Below are 5,122 nucleotides of genomic sequence, written 5' to 3'. Positions count from 1 at the left end.
CCAATATGTAAGTGGATTGCCTTTGAAATGTGTTAATTATAATAGTATTTATTTATTTATTTATTTATTTGATTGGTGTTTTACGCCGTACTCAAGAATATTTCACTTATACGACGGCGGTCAGCATTATGGTGGGTGGAAACCGGGCACAGCCCGGGGGAAACCCACGACCATCCGCAGGTTGCTGGCAGACCTTCCCACTTACGGCCGGAGAGGAAGCCAGCATGAGCTAGACTTGCACTCACAGTGACCGCATTGGTGAGAGACTCCTGGGTCATTACGCTGCGCTGGCGCGCTAACCGACTGAGCCACGGAGGCCCCTAATTATAATAGTAAAGCAGTTACATGTATATAAGAGCAGGGTTTACCAGATGGCACAGCCCTTTCACCAGGGCTTTCATTGTGTTTTTGAGTAAAAGGTTACTCTGCAAAAATTAATTAATTATATAAAATAGGAGCTTTAGTCAAAGAAGATGGCATAAAAGTAAATAGCTGCTCAAAATAGTAGCAGGCTGCATGAGAATTATGAGGTATGTGTGGTGATTTATTATATAGAGGATACATTAGCAATTAGCAAAACACAAATCCAATTGCAGATCCATTACTGGCTAGTTCATGGTCATGCATTGGCTGCTCTTCAAGTATTGTATGCCTTAGGGCGTCACTATGTTAGCGTTGGTTTCAAATTACAGAATTAATACTTGATATGTCCAGGAAGTAGAGGTGATTCCAATGTTACCACATCGTTAATAATAGAAATATGCATACATGTGCCTGCAGGCCTTTATGTTGTGGGTAAATGAATGTGCCTTCAGTTCATCAAGGCTTAATTCAGACAATGCCAGTGAACTGAAATACTTCAATAGAGTAACCAATTCCTTGATAGTATCTTTCCTTCTGTCAGTGTCTGTTGACTTACAAAACTAAGAGCCCAATTAGATTGGAACAATTTCAGTCTGTTACCTTATTGATGGACAAGCCTGATGTTCGGAATTAAAGGTACATGGTTGCACATACAAATACACACATACCTGCTTTTGGCCAGTGCAGCTCTCAAAAACTTACTTGTGTAATCATTTTGTAAACTTTTTTCTATTTCAACCCTTGGGCCTGTTGAATATAGCTGCATGAATGAAGTCAGAAGCAGCCTCTGTTTACAAAGGAGAGATAATGGTTTCTAGATTTTTAACAAATAAACAGTGTCAATCAGGGTGACAACTACCAGTCAGTAATCAGTAGTAAATCTAGAGTTCTCTAGATGAGATGATTTAATGTAATAACATCATGATCTTGTTATCATACTGTAGTATGTTCTTGCAAGTTTATAATTAAAAAACATTCCTTGTTCAAGTTTTAACCCTCAAGCAACGCCTTTAGTACTGCACATGTATTTCAGACACAGAATACACAATTTTAACTTTAGTGTCCTTTCATTGGCTAACAGGTAATTTCACTTTATCATGTCCTATATGTGTACAAGTGGTTGTCAGGAATTAACCTTGGAAATGGGTGCCTGCTGTTTCTCTTCGACCTTTTCGCATGTTTACAAGGTGTTTAATCATGCTTATTTTGAAGTCATTATTCTGTGTAGAATGATAAAGTTATACTTTTTGCGAAGCTCCGAAAGTGGCCAAATGAAGTAATGTAGTTTTGTCTCCAAAATCAACTTATAAATGTGCATCAGTTGCACCGAAAGTTGGTTTTTCATGTGCGAAAAGGTTGAGGAATTAGGGTAGTTGCAAAAATGACTCCACTGAACATAAAATAGTTAGAAGCTGTAGCTTGTCTCCACATGTAAGATGATGCATCAGTTTCTTGTCAAGGTTATTTGTAAACTTCAAGTAAGACCAACTAAAAACTGGCTACTTGCCACTAGTGAAAGACAGTGGAGACATGGCACAGGCTCCAGAGCTCTGAGGCTAGGATTGCAATATACCATTGAAAGGCATCTTTCAAGGTGAGCTGCTGTCATTTACAAGTCCCTGTATTTACATATAAAAGTTTTGGCTCTCCAATTAACAGTTGTCTGGTTAATGGCCTTGTAGCACAACCTTTGATCTATCTAAAGCCAGATGTCTTTCAGCCAATCGTCCGCGTTTACACGTGTACTAAAAAAAAAAAAAGCAACAAACATAAAAGATTAAAATATGATGTGATGTATTTTCTCTTATGCACTGTCCTGTCTTTGAATGAGAGAGTCACTGGACGTAGTTGTACATGTACGTACCCCAATTCTTCTAAAATTTGGGACATATTAGTTGTGTTGAAAGTAGAATATTACATTTCTTTACAACCTGTGGTAAAGTGAAGATATGAGAATGTTGTTCATTAGGTATGTTAGTAATGTAGTGCAGCATGCATGTACATGTGTATATACAACCAGCAGTACAATGGTACAATTAAAGTGTGACAAAAGTGCAAACCAAACATTGTAAGGAAGTTGATTTCACTGTGGAACATGAGAAGCATATGTGTGCATACATTCTGTTAAAATAAGGCCATGTACATGTGTGTACACAATTGTGTGGTTGGTTTGGTAATTCATACATCTACTTCACTTCATGCAGTTCAGGGTTTTGATGTTGTTTTTTGGGGGGTGGGGGGTGGTGTGAACAACATTTCATGTAGGTAACATTAAGCACCCTGTTTCTGCATAAACCTAACAGTTGACCTCAGCTAATTTTAAATTTTAAACCTTCTTTCTCAGAGATGTTCACATACATATACATGTACTTAGGAAACGTGAGCTGAAAGGCGGTAAGGTTATCTTTAAAATATGTATAGCCTGACCAAATATCAAAAAAAAAGGGCTCTGACCTAAAAAACCCATGTCTTTTGTATCAGCCAGAGCAAAAAAGGGAAAAACAGGATTCCTATCAACCTAGCCTACTTTATCTTCAGGGTCAGGTTACGTCCCAACAGAGAGTTCTCTAAGGACAGCATTCACATACATATAACTTGTGACTTGGCCCACACTGAATACATTATTGTGCAGTCTGGGTCTTTCAGTCTTGTGGAACTGAAGGCACCTGTTAAAGAATTATTAATTACTCTGGTTTTTTTTTTTTTTTTTTTTGTGATTATAAATTAATATATAAATATAAATGAGATAATGTTTAACCATTTCAAGCTAAAGTGATATGCATGTACCCATATTTATACATTGAGGTGAAATGTCAGATTTCCTTCACTGATGAAATAAATATGATCACATGTTAATAGTTAGTTGTATCACGCTATGACAAAAAAGAAGCTTATTGGGAGGATATCATGCCCTAATTCTTCTAATTTCTAAGACAGATATTGATAGTATTGAAAGTAGAGCATTACATTTTTTTACCAGAAAAGTAAAGACATGAGTATGTTGCTTAATAGATGGTTTAACCATGTGAGAAACAAAAAACTCAATATTCCTGCTACAATTACATATATATTGGCTAAAGTGAGTAGATCAGGTGTCCCCAGAATGAGAAGAGATAGGGTAATACCAGGTTAGTTTATGTAACTATTCCCGTGTCACTCATCTACAAGACGTCATGTATGATTCATCCACAAGATGTCATGTGTCAGTGATCTACAAGATGTCATGTGTCACTCATCTACAAGATGTCATGTGTCGGTGATATACAAGATGTCATGTGTCACTCTGTGTCACTCATCTACAAGATGTCATGTATGATTCATCCACAAGATGTCATGTGTCACTCATCTGCAAGATGTCATGTGTCACTCATCTACAAGATGTCATGTGTCAGTGATCTACAAGATGTCGTGTCACTCATCTACAAGATGTCATGTGTCGGTGATATACAAGATGTCATGTGTCACTCATCTACAAGATGTCATGTGTCACTCATCTGCAAGATGTCATGTGTCACTCATCTACAAGATGTCATGTGTCAGTGATCTACAAGATGTCGTGTGTCACTCATCTACAAGATGTCATGTGTCACTCATCTACAAGATTCATGTGTCACTCATCTACAAGATGTCATGTGTCACTCATCTACAAGGCGTCATGTGTCACTCATCTACAAGGCGTCATGTGTCACTCATCTACAAGATGTCATGTGTGACTCATCTACAAGGCGTCATGTGTCACTCATCTACAAGATGTCATGTGTCACTCATCTACAAGATTCATGTGTCACTCATCTACAAGATGTCATGTGTCAGTGATCTACAAGATGTCATGTGTCACTCATCTACAAGATGTCATGTGTCACTCATCTACAAGATTCATGTGTCACTCATCTACAAGATGTCATGTGTCACTCATCTACAAGGCGTCATGTGTCACTCATCTACAAGGCGTCATGTGTCACTCATCTACAAGATGTCATGTGTGACTCATCTACAAGGCGTCATGTGTCACTCATCTACAAGATGTCATGTGTCACTCATCTACAAGATTCATGTGTCACTCATCTACAAGATTCATGTGTCACTTATCTACAAGGCGTCATGTGTCACTCATCTACAAGATGTCATGTGTCAGTGATCTACAAGATGTCATGTGTCACTCATCTACAAGATGTCATGTGTCACTCATCTACAAGATGTCATGTGTCACTCATCTACAAGGCGTCATGTGTCACTCATCTACAAGATGTCATGTGTCACTCATCTACAAGATGTCATGTGTCACTCATCTACAAGATGTCATGTGTGGGTGATATACAAGATGTCATGTGTCACTCATCTACAAGATGTCATGTGTCACTCATCTACAAGGCGTCATGTGTCACTCATCTACAAGATGTCATGTGTCACTCATCTACAAGGCGTCATGTGTCACTCATCTACAAGATGTCATGTGTCACTCATCTACAAGGCGTCATGTGTCACTCATCTACAAGACGTCATGTTTCACTCATCTACAAGATTATAGTCACTATAAGATGACCTCTAAATATATGTATCCAGTGCCTGCCAGTTTTATCTATTCATAGCCACATAGCTGTCATCACTTAAGCAAAATATCATTGACCACAATGTTAAACTCCAATTTATTGAATTATTAAAAGAATAATTAATATAAAATAGCAAAATAAGCCACAGACTTATATGGAAGTGATCAAGTTCGGTAACACGTTATGATAACACCACATATACAGTATAC

This window comes from Liolophura sinensis, chromosome 6 (genome assembly GCF_032854445.1).
Source record: "Liolophura sinensis isolate JHLJ2023 chromosome 6, CUHK_Ljap_v2, whole genome shotgun sequence".
Classification (NCBI taxonomy): Eukaryota; Metazoa; Mollusca; class Polyplacophora; order Chitonida; family Chitonidae; genus Liolophura; species Liolophura sinensis.
Note: the sequence above shows the minus strand (reverse complement) of the source record.